This window comes from Schistocerca gregaria, chromosome 4 (genome assembly GCF_023897955.1).
Source record: "Schistocerca gregaria isolate iqSchGreg1 chromosome 4, iqSchGreg1.2, whole genome shotgun sequence".
In the NCBI taxonomy this organism is placed as follows: Eukaryota; Metazoa; Arthropoda; class Insecta; order Orthoptera; family Acrididae; genus Schistocerca; species Schistocerca gregaria.
Window position 1 is genome coordinate 217,229,193 of NC_064923.1, and position 16,805 is coordinate 217,245,997.

The following is a 16,805-nucleotide window of genomic DNA, read 5'->3' on the forward strand; positions in this document are numbered from 1 at the left end:
AAAAGTAACAAAAGGGCTAAATGGCAACATCAGTTGATTCACAAAAGAGAGGACTAGCACGAACTGTTTCCAATATTTCACTTTAAAACATAATTTGACATATCTTTAATTCAGCATTTGATTGTATTGTCGGACAATGATACCGTATTGACATTTTTTGTGGGAGATTCTCCAAGCACGCATTGTACTATGTCGTTCATTCATGGCTGACTGTATTGATGGACAATGGTACCATACTGATTTTTTTGTCAAAGATTCTCCAAGAATGCATTGTACTACAGCATTTATGCATGGCTGCACTAAATCTTCAGCTATTAAATAAGGTTGTGCAGTTTTAGCAGTTCTGTAGCTAATGCAATAAGATGCATCATGGGCATTCTTATTTTCACTGTTTGCAGCAGATACAAAAGTAGTTAAATCATTTTTCCACTTGCTATCTTTTAGTCTTTATGTGACTGGGTGTTTAGTTTCTAAATGAAATTTAAGTAAGGAAGGCTTCAGACCACTGTTAGCAAAAATGTCACCTATTTATGAAAATCCAAACCTAACACAATTCTCATCATACTTTCTTTTCTTTACACACAGTTCACATTTGTCAGATTAACACATATCACTAGTAGCTGAATAACCTGTTGACACAACACTATCTTGTGGCTTTGTTAAACTGTATTTACCTTTCAAACTTCCACTTTTCAACGACTTATTCATTTTAATGTGAATGAGAATGATTCTGATACACTATAGACAACTTTCTCCATTCAACACAAGGAAAGATCATGTAGGCTATTGAAAATCAAAGGCCTGAGAGCCACATAACCATTCTCCAGTGCTGTCGTGTACTGTTGTTAGTATTGTTAGAGCACAAAGAAGCTGGCAGACTGAATTTCCATTGTAGTGAAATCAAATGAATTCCTAACATTGTTAGAAAACTTTAAATCATAAATTCATGAGAAATACTAATTTATTGTGGAAATATCATGATAAATTCCAGATTATGAAAACGCCACAGAAACTGAGGGAGCAGTAACAGACCTAACCTCAAAACCCGCCATTATGGAAAAGAGTTTAGGTAACCCCTTGAAATATTTTGCAAACTCCCTAGGGATTCATGAACCACAAGTTGGGAAACAATGCATTATACAATAAATTACAGGCTACTGGTAATTTTGTGATCTGTCAAATACATTTGACTGTGTACATCACAACACCATTTTAAATAAATTAAATAAATCAGTTTATTATGATGTAAAAAGAAATACCGCATAAGGGTACAAATCCTATATTTCTGCAAGAAAACAAAGTGTGTGAGGAAAGAGAAATGTATGAAGCCAACAGGCATGATCCTGCCGGGAAGTAATTACATGTGGTGTCCCATAAGGTTCCGTCTCAGGGCTCTTACATTTTCTTGTGCATACCAATTACCTTCTATTTGTAACATTACCTGGTGGCAAATTTGTTTTGTTAGCAGATGACTCAAACATTAGAATAATTAGCAAATAAAGTATAGCCTTAGAAAGATTGGTTAATGAAATTTTCATGGATATTAATAAATTTTCCCTAGACAATTCTTAGTCATTAAACTTTGAAAAAACATACTACATGCAGTATAGAACTTGTAAAAGTATTCCCACCTACATCTGCCTTTAATATGATGACAAGACAGCTTCACAATGAGTTAAACCATAACAAAAATGCTGATTTTGTGGGGTGTGTAAAGAGATATAAGAATACATTTAAAAAAGTTGTACAGGCAGCAAAAATTTGGCTAACAACATGTATATTAGTAAACATGAAAATAAATCAAAGGCAATTTTGGGTGTTGTCAAATCTGAATTGGGAGTAAAGAAAAAGTGCCAAGAAAGTGTCCAAATTAAAATTAAAAATGATATAATTATAGATCCTTTTCAAATGTCAAACTGTTTCGACAATTTTTTAATAAATGTGGCAAAATCAGAAGTAGATATCACAGCTCATCAGAGCAAGGTAGACGTCAACTTCATAAATATAACACAAAATGCAAGCCTTAAATCATTCAAAAGTCTTATGCCAAAAGATGTAGAAGATGCTATAGCATCTTAAAATATCAACTGTGTGGGATGAAATTCCAAACACTGTAATCAAGAATGTTTATAACATCAATTCTCAACCATTCGCTAAAATTATTAATCATTCATTTGAGGAAGGATATATCCCGGATGTGTTAAAATATGCTGAAATAAGACCACTGTTCAAGAAAGGCTCACCAGATGACATGGGAAATTACTGTTCTCTTTCCCTGCTGCCCATTTTTGCTAAGGTGTTAGAAAGAATTGTTGCAAAACATCTTGAAAAATTTCTTGCAGAAAATGATATTATAGTTAAAAATCAATTTGGATTTCAAAAGGGCAAAACAGGGAATTCACTGGAAAGATAAGCTCTGCTTTAGACAAAGGTAAAAAGGTCACAAGCATTTTTTGTGATTTGACCAAACCTTTTGACATAGTCAAGCATATGGGATCGTGGACAGGGCATTACAGTGGTTCAAATCTTATTTATCTGGAAGGAAACAATGTTATTCTAAATTCAAATGAAAAAAATCATTCTTGGACTGGAAAAAGATTTGTACAGAGGTCCTGCAGGGCTCAATTTTAGGGCCTATCTTTTTTTACTGTACATAAATAATTTACCTTTAAGCATTGATGTTCACTCTGGTTTATTCGCAGATGACACCTTGGTTTTACTTGAAAATGACAATTTAGAACAAATTCATTATACTGTGACAAGTATGATGGGAAACCTAGACTTATGGTTTCAGCAAAATTGGATTAATACTCAGTGTCACAAAATCACAATTTATGCAATTCAGTGCTACAATATCATCAGCATCTCCAATAAAAACAGTGCACAGCAATCAGGAAATGACTGAAGCAAGTTATGTAAAATTTCTAGGTCCAAGTCTTGACTAAAATTTAAACTGGAAGACACATGAAAACTCCTTGGCAAACAAAATGCAGTGAATGTCTTATCTGGTTCCACCCTTATGGACACCAGGAAGATAGTCTACCACAGCTACTTTGAACCTATAATTCGATATGGAATAATTTTCTACGAACAGCCCAAGATTACCTACACTTTAAAAGAGAATCATAAGATACATGTTTAGTCCAAAAATGAACATCATGTCACCCATTATTTAAAAAATTAAAAACACTAACTGCTCCTTCTCTGTACATCTACAGAATTTTTATTTTCATATATAAAAATCAAAACTCACTTCACAATTTTCATTTCAACTCTAATAACAGTACTCGTCACAGACTCAGTTTCAAACTTCCCTCTCATAGTTTAAAACTTTACGCTCAAACACCACTGTACACGGGATTAAAAATTTACAATAAATTAAATAAAACAAATCTGTTAAACATGGAGTTTGACCCACTAAAAAGATTGGTATTTAATACACTAGAGGAAAAATGGTACTGTCCAATTGAAGGATTCATGCAGGACAGTTTGGCAATTTGAAAAGGAAAGAAACAACAAAGGTTATGTATTCCATAATAAATTGTTAATATACTGTACAATTTGTATTGCAAGCTGCAAAATGACCATAAGTGTTATACATATTGTTGTTAAATTGTTCATGTGAGGTATACAGTTCCAAAATCCACCTTATACATTTTTGCAAATTTTTCAGGAAATGAGAAAAACATTTCTTGCTCAACTTCAATAAAATAAATGTATTTATTCATGTTTATTGTATTGAGGTAAATACATATATTGATATCTCTGAAAGCTGCATACAATTCGTAACATTAATGAAGATATTTACAAATTAAGATTAGATAAGGCATGTTTTGGAACTCAACATTGGATAAGGATGGTTTTGAAACTGTCATCATGGATAAGGTTGGGTTTTGCAAACATAGCTAAAACTTAATAATGATCATTTTCGTCATTTATTGGAATTATTGTTGACATTCTTTTATTATTTACAATATTTGAAATCACAAAATATTTCAGACATAGTATATAAAAATATGAAATGCCAATAATTAAACTCAATATCAACAGAATGTAACAAAATTGTCCAAAAATGACAAGTAAATGTTGCACAATACACATTACTTTCCTACATATTTTTAAAAGTGTAAAAATGTGTATCCACAAAATAATCTAAGTTCTGACTTAACAGCAAATCATTAGCGGGGCATGAGGGCTGACTTTGGACATACTGGCTGCAACGACCATTCCATGCTGAATACACCAGTTCTTGTCTCATTACCGAAGTTAAGCAGATGAACAAAAGCATGCATATGCTTGAAGTCTGTGGCAAACAGTTTGTGGTGCTAGCTACTTGTGCCATGTGACATCACACAGTCCCATTGTGGGGCAGAGCTGTTGCTCGACTTGCCTTCTGTCCATGCAAAAGTCCGGCCCTCTCTGGAGGGTTCCAGTTGCTACCATTACATCCATATAAGCATAACACTATATCAGCCCCAGCAGTCAGTGATTTCAACTCTTAATGACGATGGTGAAGACAGCCATTAAAAGCTTGAGTGTTTTACTCAAAATGATACGGCTTGTAAATTGAGAAGACTTTATTGAAGCATACCACCTAAAAAAACTCCCACAACACAATTAGTTGATATCAGGACAATTTGCACTGCAACTTCCCATTTGCTTTGATAAACTGAATCAACATTCATCCATAATGAGCGAGCTGTTGAGATCAGAAAGAGGGTAAGGTGTTAGTATTACAGACTACATAGCTTTGGGAATAAGTTTCTCCAGAAAATAAAAATAAAAAAGGAGCGTAAAATGTTATATGGAATGCTACATTTTTTATTATTTATTTTTGTTACATTTTTTTTACCAAACCCTTACTCTTGTGTTATTTACATTATCCATCAATGTATACAATGTACTGTTTTGTAAAATTATTTGTTTATTTATAGACGCAATCACATGTTTATGACACAGTCCTAACCGGTTTCGGCCATACAATGACCATCTTCAGATTCTAAAGGCAGCATACACTGAACACCCCCCCCCCCCCCCCCCCCCCATGAACCATGGACCTTGCCGTTGGTGGGGAGGCTTGAGTGCCTCAGCGATACGGATGGCCGTACCATAGGTGCAACCGCAACGGAGGCGTATCTGTTGAGAGGCCAGACAAACGTGTGGTTCCTGAAGAGGGGCAGCAGCCTTTCAGTAGTTGCAGGGGCAACCGTCTGGATGATTGACTGATCTGGCCTTGTAACATTAACCAAAACGGCCTTGCTGTGCTGGTACTGCGAACGGCTGAAAACAAGGGGAAACTACAGCCGTAATTTTTCCCGAGGGCATGCAGCTTTACTGTATGATTAAATGATGATGTCGTCCTCTTGGGTAAAATATTCCGGAGGTAAAATAGTCACCCACTCGGATCTCCGGGCGGGGACTACTCATGAGGACGTCGTTATCAGGAGAAAGAAAGTGGCGTTCTACGAATCGGAGCGTGGAATGTCAGATCCCTTAATCGGGCATGTAGGTTAGAAAATTTAAAAAGGGAAACGGATAGGTTAAAGTTAGATATAGTGGGAATTAGTGAAGTTCAGTGGTAGGAGGAACAAGACTTTTGGTCAGGTGAATACAGGGTTATAAATACAAAATCAAATAGGGGTAATGCAGGAGTAGGTTTAATAATGAATAGGAAAATAGGAATGCGGGTAAGCTACTACAAACAGCATAGTGAACGCATTATTGTGGATAAGATAGACACAAAGCCCACACCTACTACAGTAGTACAAGTTTATATGCCAACTAGCTCTGCAGATGATGAAGAAATTGAGGAAATGTATGATGAGATAAAAGAAATTATTCAAGTAGTGAAGGGAGACGAAAATTGAATAGTCATGGGTAACTGGAATTCGTCAGTAGGAAAAGGGAGAGAAGGAAACATAGTAGGTGAATATGGATTGGGGGGAAGAAATGAAAGAGGAAACCGTCTGGTAGGATTTTGCACAGAGCATAACTTAATCATAGCTAACACTTGGTTCAAGAATCAAAAAAGAAGGTTATATACATGGAAGAATCCAGGAGATACTAAAAGGTATCAGATAGATTATATAATGGTAAGACAGAGATTTAGGAATCAGGTTTTAAATTGTAAGACATTTCCAGGGGCAGATGTGGACTCTGACCACAATCTATTGGTTAGGAACTGTAGATTAAAACTGAAGAAACTACAAAAAGGTGCTAATTCAAGGAGATGGGACCTGGATAAACTGAAAGAACCAGAGGTTGTAGAGAGTTTCAGGGAGAGCATAAGGGAACAACTGACAGGAATGGAGGTGAGAAATACAGTAGAAGAAGAATGGGTAGCTCTGAGGGATGAAGTAGTGAAGGCAGCAGAAAATCAAGTAGGTAAAAAGACGAGGGCTAATAGAAATCCATGGGTAACAGAAGTAATATTGAATTTAATTGATGAAAGGAGAAAATATAAAAATACAGTAAATGAAGCAGGCAAAAAGGAATACAAATGTCTCAAAAATGAGATCGACAGGAAGTGCAAAATGGCTAAGCAGGGATGGCTAGAGGACAAATGTAAGGATGTAGAGGCTTATCTCACTAGGGGTAAGATAGTTACTGCCTACAGGAAAATTAAAGAGACCTTTGGAGAAAAGAGAGCCACTTGTATGAATATCAAGAGCTAAGATGGAAATCCAGTTCTAAACAAAGAAGGGAAGGCGGAAAGGTGGAAGGAATATATAGAGGGTTTATACAAGGGCGATGTACTTGAGGACAATGGAAGAGGATGCAGATGAACATGAAATGGGAGATACAATAATGCGGGAAGAGTTTGACAGAGCACTGAAAGACCTGAGTTGAAACAAGGCCCCGGGAGTAGACAACATTCCATTAGAACTACAGACGGCCTTGGGAGAGCCAGTCATGACAAAACTCTACCATCCAGTGAGCAAGATGTATGAGACTGGCGAAATACCATCAGACTTCAAGAAGAATATAATAATTCCAATCCCAAAGAAAGCAGGTGTTGACAGATGTGAAAATTACTGAACTATCAGTTTAATAAGTCACAGCTGCAAAATACTAACGTGAATTCTTTACAGACGAATGGAAAAACTGGTAGAAGCGGACCTTGGGGAAGATAAGTTTGGATTCCGCAGAAATGTTGGAACACGTGAGGCAATACTAACCTCACGACTTATCTTAGCAGAAAGATTAAGAAAAGGCAAACCTACGTTTCTAGCATTTGTAGACTTAGAGAAAGATTTTGACAATGTTGACTGGAATACTCTCTTTCAAATTCTAAAGGTGGCAGGGGTAAAATACAGGGAGCGTAAGGCTATTTACAATTTGTACAGAAACCAGATGGCAGTTATTAGAGTCAAGGGGCATGAAAGGGAAGCAGTGGTTGGGAAGGGAGTGAGACAGGGTTGTAGCCTCTCCCCGATGTTATTCTATCTGTATATTGAGCAAGCAGTAAAGGAAACAAAAGAAAAATTTGGAGTAGGTATTAAAATCCATGGAGAAGAAATAAAAACTTTGAGGTTCGCCGATGACATTGTAATTCTGTCACAGACAGCAAAGGACCTGGAAGAGCAGCTGAACAGAATGGACAGTGTCTTGAAAGGAGGATATAAGATGAACATCAACAAAATTAAAACGAGGATAATGGAATGTAGTCGAATTAAATCGGGTGATGCTGAGGGAATTAGATTAGGAAATGAGACACTTAAAGTAGTAAAGGAGTTTTGCTATTTAGGAAGTAAAATAACTGATGATGGTCGAAGTAGAGCGGATATAAAATGTAGACTGGCAATGGCAAGGAAAGCGTTTCTGAAGAAGAGAAATTTGTTAACATCGAGTATAGATTTAAGTGTCAGGAAGTCGTTTCGGAAAGTATTTGTATGGAGTGTAACCATGTATGGAAGTGAAACATGGATGATAAATAGTTTGGACAAGAAGAGAATAGAAGCTTTCGAAATGTGGTGCTACAGAAGAATGCTGAAGATCAGATGGGTAGATCACATAATTAATGAGGAGGTATTGAATAGAATTGGGGAGAAGAGGACTTGACAAAAAGAAGGGACCGGTTGGTAGGACATGTTTTGAGGCATCAAGGGATCACAAATTTAGCATTGGAGGGCAGTGTGGAGGGTAAAAATCATAGAGGGAGACCAAGAGAAGAATACACTAAGCAGACTCAGAAGGATGTAGGTTACAGTAAGTACTGGGAGATGAAGAAGCTTGCACAGGATAGAGTAGCATGGAGAGCTGCATCAAACCAGTCTCAGGAATGAAGACCGCAACAACAACAACAGGTTTGTATTTTTTAGTTTGTCAATGCATGAACCTGTGTTCAGTGTATGCCGCCTTTAGAATCTGAAGATGGTCACTGTATGGCCAAAACCAGTTATGACTGTGTCATAAACATGTGGTTGCATCTACAAATAAACAAAAAAAAAATTACAAAAGAAATCACGCACTCCACAGACAAAATGTCATTTTTTCCTAAATGTATTGTTTAAAAGGAACTTTTTACTGCCTTTTCAAATAAGTTTGTTTTAACAATTTGTTTAATCTCATTTGGAAATTTATTGTACAGTTTTATTCTTCGTAGTAAATACTGTTTTAACTTTTATGCTTATCCTTTCTTGGTAAAAGTAAGTTCATTCTAGAGCTTGCTCCATGGCCATTGATGGAACTGTTTGCATAGTAATTATCAATGTTATTTTTCATGTGCACAACTGGTTGGTAAATGTACTTACTTGGTACAGTTAAAATCCCCACCAGTGTTTTGAACAGATTTTTACAATGCACACATCTGTATTACTTTTGGTTATTATTCTTAAGGTCCAGTTCTAAAGTTTGAAAATCACATTCATGTTTTGTGCATGTGTTCCCTAGAAACGGGTGCCACAGCTAAGAACTGAGTAGCACTGTCGTGTAGTGTTTATGATACTAAACTGTTGCATGGAGGGTCGTAAATTCAAAACTTACCTGGACTGTACAATTTTAATTTCTGTATTCGGTTCGAATACACTGTAGAAGTATTCACAAATGTCAAGAAGCGTTGCACTGGAATGTTCTGTAGCTGTATACATACTGAATGTGTCTGACCAGAGGCAGTTCGCTCCGCACTCTTGTATGTGCAAGTGCTGAATAAACCTACGTTACGTGAAGTTAGTGTTTGTCATTCATCTCATTACACCTTCTTCTACATGACATTATTTTGATGGAGGCGCTGGGTATTTGAACCTGTGATAGCACACATTATCAACGACAGTGGCTCCCATCAGGCCATGACAGAGCCGCCATTTACGTGGCGAGAAACCCGAGTTCGAGCCATATTCAGCAGACCGCAATCTATCAAAGACAGAAGAAGAAGAGGACGTTACGATGGCAGCAACTGTGTGCCACCACATGAGACATCCTTCTGGGTTCTATGGTGACGATGGCCAAGATCTAAACATATGGCTGAAGGTATAGGAGTGTACAGCCAAATTTAACAAATGGGATGACACTGTGTGTCTGGCTAACATATTTTTCTACTTGGATGGCACTGCCAAGCAATGGTATGAGAACGAGGAGAAGTTCACAAGCTGGGAAGTATTCCAGGTGGAACTGTGCAAGTATTTCGGCGACACACAACAACAGAAGTGCAGGGCTGAAGATAAATTAAAGTGAAGGGCACAGCGTCCAGGAGAAACTACAGCATCCTATACTCAAGACATCTTGGAGCTGTGACAAATAGTGGAGCTTAGAATGGATGAGGAAGATACGGTTGCACATCTCATGAAGTGTGTTGCTGTGGACATGTATCGAGCCCTACTCCTGAAGGAGGTTTCGACAGCAGACTTCATAAAATGGTGCCAGTATGTAGAGAGAGTGCATCAAAAAACAATTACACGCAAGAACGGCTTCCAAACGTATCGATGTCTGTGATGGAGGAAGCAACTGATTTCACAAGAGTTCTTTGCCAGATAGTGAGAGAGGAAGTTCAGAAGGCACTTGGATTGCATGGCAAACAAAAAAACAAGATGGTTCAAGAGGTCATAAGGGGGGTAGTGCAACAGACATACAACTCAATCTCTAGTGCTTCATTTCCCTTTAAAACGGTGAAAAAGTCGAGACCCAGGTGGAGTTATGTTCCTACAATGCCACATGAGTAACTGGTTTGGGCACCAAGGAAGACTGACATCTAGAGCACCCAGGATAACCAACCAATATGTTTCCACTATGGGTGACCAGGATATGTGGTGTGCTATTGTAGAGAAAGGCGGTGGATATTTTATGACGTGGATATTTTATGATGCCCGCGCCAGAAGACAGCAGATGGATCTTCGCCGACACCAACTCTGAGACAACGAATATGAACAAAACGATGTGGGTGCAGAATGACGTAGGTCACAATCACCACGAGTTAGCCGCTGGAGAGGACGCTCCCCAACACGCCGAGCAAGGTCTCCGTCGCCGCTTAGAAGCTCCAGCTAATCACCTAGTCGCCATAACCTGAAAAACTAAAGGGTGCGACCTTCCCTGGATGTGAGTCCGCCAAAGAGAAAAATCCTCCACCATCAATCACGACACAAATGATAGGAAACTACGTCGATATCCTCATGGATGGACGAGTAGCCCAAGCTCTTGTGGGTTCTGGAGCATCATATTCAGTCATTTTGGAGAAATACCGTCGCCAGTTGTATAAAACCATATTTGTTGACAACAAAACATCTCTGCTAAAGGTGGCTAATGGGAAATATGTAAAACTTACAGGAAGATGGGCCACTCATGTGGGTATAAGTGGCCATACACAGCTCTTAGAATTCATCGTCTTACGTATAGTAATGACGTCGTTCTCGGATGGGACTTTTTGAAAGCTTCTCAGGCAATTGTAGATTGTGGTCACTCAAAGATTATGCTAGACGAGATGAGATACTGTAGACAGGAAGATGCACATCCGAGTGTGTGGAAACTATGTGTGCTGGATGAAGTTATCATTCCTGCAATCAGCACTAGGAGGGTACTGTCATGTGTCATGCCGTGCATCAACCCATGGATCTTGTAGTGGAATGTAAGAGAAGCATAACACTGAAGGACAACTTGGTCAACCCAGCCTCTGTTGTCTTGTTTATGAGCGGATTTGGTGAATTGTGAATAGTTAACTGTCGCCGAGAACCACAGATCCTTCTGAGATGCATGTGCGTAGCAAACGCTGAGCCGTTAATACCTGAATAGCTGATCGTCATAGAAACATCTCATACCGAGTCTGTGGGCGAGATTAGTGCTACCACCACGAGACAAGATCTCACTAAGGAACAACAGAAGAAGCTACTTGCCTTTCTTTGAGAGTTCTCTGAATCCACAGGCAAATTAGGCAAATCGATGGTGAAGCACCAGATTAGCACTGGAGACCATGAACCAATAAGTCGGAGAGCATAACGTCTGTCAGCAACAGAATGTCAAATAATTCATGATCAGATAGAGAAAATGATGAAGAATGACATTCAGCCTTTGCAAAGCCCATGGTCATCACCAGTGGTCCTCGTCAGGAAGAAGGATGACTGTTGGCGCTTTTGTGTTAATCAAAAGCTTATAAGGTAACTAGAAAGGATGTTTGCCCTCTTCCACGAATTGATGATATACTAGATTGTCTGAAGGGGGCCAAGTTTTTCTCAACCATGGACATGTACCGGGGATGCTGGCAAGTTGAAGTAGATGAGGCTGACTGTGAGAAAACTGCATCCATCAACCCTGAGGGCCTGTATGAGTTTAAGGTAATGTCGTTTGGTTTGTGTAAGGCAACAGAAAATTTTAAATGGGTGATGGATAATCTTGTAAGACATATGAAGTGGACAATGTGTCTTTGTTACTTAGATGACATTACAGTGTTCTCAGAGACATTTGATGAACATATACAAAGACTGAGGGCCATTATTAAGTGTCTCCAACAAGGTGGACTGAAACTTAATCCAAGAAAGTGTCTCTTTGGGGCAAAAGAAATCAAAATACTTGGACACCTTGTGTCAAATGAAGGAGTGAGGCCAGACCCAGAAAAGGTGAGATCTATAATGGAATTTCCTATTCCTTAAAGTATTAGAGATGTGAGAAGCTTCCTCGGATTATGTTCTTACTACTGTCGCTTTATCAAAGACTTTTGTATCAAAGCCAGGCCACTCCAAGAGTTGTTAAAAGCTGATACTAAATTTATCTGGGGTGGTGCTCAACAAGATTCTTTCGATGTGCTGCGAAAAGCTCTGACGACTAACCCTGTACTTGGTCGGTATGATGAGAGAACACCTACAGAACTACACACAGATGCCAGCAGGTATGGGGTTGGCACTGTTCTGGTGCAAATTTCGGATGGAAAAGAGAAGGTTATAGCCTATGCTTCTAGGACACTTACAAAAGCCAAGAGAAATTACTCAACTACAGAAAGAGAATGTCTTGCTGTGATCTGGGCCATGTGCAAATTTCGACAGAACTCTATGGAAGGCCATTTACAGTTATTACAGACCATCATTCACTTTGTTGGTAGACAGGACTTGAGGATCCAACAGGACGACTCGCCAGGTGGGCACTTCGTCTTCAAGAGTATGACATTACCATAGTGTACAAAAGTGGAAGAAAACACCAGGATGCCTACTGTCTCTCAAGAAACCCTGTGCAAGTCCATCAAGACTTTGATGAAGATAGTGACCGTCTCACTGAACTCCAGGATCTCTCTGCTGAGCAGGAGGAGGACACCAAGATATCTCAAATTATTCTTGCCTTAAATTGGTCAGAGGATGTGAAAGGACAATTTAAAGTAGTTGATAGATTACTCTGCAAGAAAAACTTTGATCCGTTTGGAAAGAGGTGTCTACCAGTGATTCCTAAACACATGTGCTTAGATGTTATACAGAAATTCCATGACACACCTGAGGCCAGACATTTAGGATTTATTAAGACATACAACAGAATCTGCAAGAGATTTTTCTGGCCAGGTTTATTTAGGAGTGACCGTAAATATGTGTTGCACTGTCGAGAGTGTCAGAGGAGAAAGGCAGTTCCTCAGAAACCACCTGGCCGACTCAGGCCAATTCCACCAGCCGAAACGCCTTTCCAGCGTGTTGGGATTGACCTCCTTGGACGATTTCCAAGTCTGCTGGGGGCAATAAATGGATTATTGTTTGCACTGATTATCTGACAAGCTATGCCATTGCAAAAGCCGTGAAACAGCCAAAGCATTCGAGGTAGCCAAATTAATCGTGGAAGACATTGTATTAAAACATGGTGCCCCATGGTTGTTAATTATGGATCGAAGGAAAGTTTATCAATCGAATCTTGTGACAGAGATAAACCGTCGGTGCAATATTACTCATCACATGACGACTGCCTACCATCCGCAAACTAACAGGCTTACTGAACACCTTAATAAGACCTTGGCCGACATGCTATCAATGTTCGTTAATGTTGAGCAGAGCAACTAGGATGAGATGCAACCTTTCGTGAAGTTTGCCTACAACACCGCCAAACAAGACACCACAGGATTTACACCATTTTTCCTGGTGCATGGGCGTGAAGTGACTAAGACGATGGACACTGTGTTTCCGTTACATCCTGATGACGTGGACGACTACATTGGCCAGGTGTTAACCAGAGCTGAGGAAGCTCGGCAGTTAGCTCAACTCCGCACGCTGCAGGCTCAAGAAAACGATCGCCGAAGGTATGACGCGAGCCACTGCCCTGTTGTCTACCAGCCTGGTGACTTCATCTGTATCTTCACTCCTGTTCGGAAGGTTTGTCTTTCTGAGAAGCTCCTCAGGTGCTACTTTGGACCTTATAAGGTTGTAAGACAGCTGTCTGATGTTACTTATGAAGTTGAAGATTTCGAACCCCACACAAGACGGCGAAAGATCAGAGAAACAGTCCACGTCCTTCGAATGAAGCCCTATAAGGATCCTGAAACCCAAAGTAAATTCGAAGCTCCAGTGACAGGCAACAAGTGGAAAGGTGACAAAAGAGCGTAGCGGCAAAATAAGTTCTAAGGAGATCATCGTCAGGGTGAGAATCAGTCATCAGGAGTCAGAGTATGCAGGACCAATGACTAGTTCCCAGACTAGGATGATGTAACACCAAGACTCTGTTCTCTGAGTAGCACTGTGTTGTAGTGGTTATGATACTAAACTGTTGAATGGGGGGTCGTGAGTTCAAGCATTACCTGGACTGTACAATTTCTGTATTCAGTTTGAATACATTCTAGAAGTATTCACAAATGTCAAGAAGCATAGTACTGGAATGTTCTGTAGCTGTTCATACACTGTGTTCTGGCCAGAGGCAGTTCCCTGAATAAACCTTTGTTAACTGAAGTTATTGTTTGCCATTCATCTAATTACACCTTATTCTACATGTCAATATGTAACAAACAGACAATGGCTGTTACAAACTGGCGAGAAGACTTGTTGATGGTGTTGAGACAGCAACCAGCCACAAATGTATTTTAAGTTCCTTTATTCAAAAGGTACTGTTACCGGTTTCAAATCTTTACAATTCATCATCAGATGAACGTGGTACATTTTTTACTGATTAGCTGTCCGACAATATAAATAATACATAATCATAACCATGTCACACAGATGGTTTCATTACAGGTTTGTATTGGGATCTGGCTCACGTAAAATGTAGGTTTGGAGTACTTGTTTTCATAGTTTATATCCAGCAGGCGGCGTTCATAGTTTTCGCCATGTTCCCATTATTGCACACATAAACTTGTATAATTAAGCGCTTCAGATTTGTCACTGAATACATTTCCCCCACATTCCTACCATTGCAAATTTTGTCTGCAAGTATCTTTGTGTGTTTACACTGCTTCAACAGATAATTAACACTGATTCTTAAGAATTTTGTGTGTTACAAAATCCATAGAGATTCCACATATAAATATAATTTAGCCGTGTCATTTTCTCGCTTCAAATTGAAGTACAGGGCATTGCTTTCTTTATGCCTTATGTCACTTTATTGCTTACACTAAGTAATTGTACAGTTCCTTGAGGGTCTCTTTTGTTTCTCTGCAAGGAGTTTTCTTGTTTTCTCAGTGACTGTGACAGTACTGTCGTCAGCAAAGAGAATTTTTTTCTGTGACAAACACTATTGGGAAAGTCACTGATGTACATCAGCAACAGTATCTCTACTTTTTGTACCCTCATCTGCTACATACGTCATGAGTCACTGCTCTTATTCCCAACGCATTTAGCTTACGCACCAGTATACAAACATGCCCCAACACCATGACATCACACAACACCGTTACCACACATGCTAAAGCTGACAAGTGGAATTGCAATGATCAGCTGACTCAAAATTTTTTTGGTCATGAGAAAGAGGAACATCGAAAAGCCTAGCAAAAAACTGAAAATTTTCAGATTAGACAGATACCGCATTGGTGATATTGAATACTAGTAAGTGAATGAAACCACTTACCAGCAGCACTCAGACACAGGTCATGCCACATATGATCTGACAGTGATGGGCAATGCACTAGTCACTGTGATGTATGAACACCTCACTGTCCTGCAACAGATTTCCAGTTCTGCATTAATGTTTCAAAAAAAGACCACATCCACGGATTTTCATACAACTCAAAGAGTACTAAATTGTCACACTGACGTGAGAAGCATCTGACAGCTTAAATATAGGTAGGACATACATGAAGTCCAAACAATTGCCTACTTCCTAAAACAATTGTATGATCATCTTTAGCAAGAAATATTTACAAGTGACATCATAAAGCCATCAATTTTACTGGATATTTATGTTTTGTTACAACGTGCTACATGGGGATAGAAAGGACAGGCACTGTTGATGACTAATACTTGGGGCTGATTGAGTTTTTCACCAACAATCACTAAGGCGGAGTTCAAATGACTTAGCAAGGACAAAATAATGACTGGCATCCTTAGCCCTTAATTGCGGTCGTGATGAAGGTAAATCTGTCAGTGTGAGCTACAGGCCTTTCCAGAAGGGATTGGAGAAATATATCGAGCTTTGCCCTAAACTCTCATTTTAACTTTTTGGCCAATTGTCCAGGGAAAATAATGTTACGGCATCTACTTGAGTCACCCTACCTCAGTATTCTGGAGCATCTCATGAAAGACATGAAAAAAAACTGTCTAACAATGCTTCTATTTCTACCAATGACAAAACACTATCATAGGAACGGATAAATGAGGTTTCTTTCCAATTTCTCTTTTCTCCATTTTCTGCACAAAACAATTCCTCTACGAATCCCATGTATATACGCTTCCTATCTCAGTCTTCATGCTGAATTTTTAACTGTCATGATTATCCGACTACGTCAAACCAATTGTTAATATTTGACATTAAATTAATCATATTTGTGTCACTACAAAAAAAGCGAAACAGACATTACCTATCAACCAACAATTCTCGAGAAAAAGACTCCTGCAATTAGACAACAAAATGTGAAACGTAACATGTTTAAACATTACCCACTCAGAAGTATATCAATAATAATAATATTTCCTTACTTACGTTTGTTTTCAAACGTGCAACAAGTCAAATGGTCACTCTCTAAAGTGTCTATCGATTACTGCTATAGAAATCGACTAATCGATATATCCACTAGAAACTCCATCTATACTCTATAGACTATGGAGCAAACTTGGCTGTCAAATGCGCCCTTGTCTAGCCGCATATTTGTCAAACCAGCCAGTACACGTAGAAACAATTTTTCAGTTTAATGTCACTTTCAAGAGGACGCTGTTCGTGTTCGTGACAGTAGTGAGAATGACCACAAGAAACGCAGACAAAGCGAAGACTTC

At 38.9% G+C, this 16,805-nt stretch overlaps 1 protein-coding gene across 6 annotated transcripts in view; it reads right to left on the reverse strand.

Moving 5' to 3' along the window:
* Window positions 1–16,599, reverse strand: part of LOC126267096 (MKRN2 opposite strand protein) — a 95,943-nt gene extending 79,344 nt beyond the window's left edge. For 2 of the 6 annotated variants that reach the window (XM_049971974.1, XM_049971971.1), the window contains exons 1-2: window positions 16,516–16,538; window positions 15,445–15,529 (exon numbers count right to left, since the gene is read on the reverse strand). The gene's annotated coding sequence lies outside the window, so the exon portion shown is untranslated. Of the gene's footprint in view, window positions 1–15,444; window positions 15,535–16,088; window positions 16,125–16,515 lie in introns of those variants that run through there. The other 4 variants (XM_049971968.1, XM_049971969.1, XM_049971970.1 and 1 more) reach the window with 4 other exon arrangements.
* Between the last annotated feature and the right edge of the window lie 206 nt (window positions 16,600–16,805).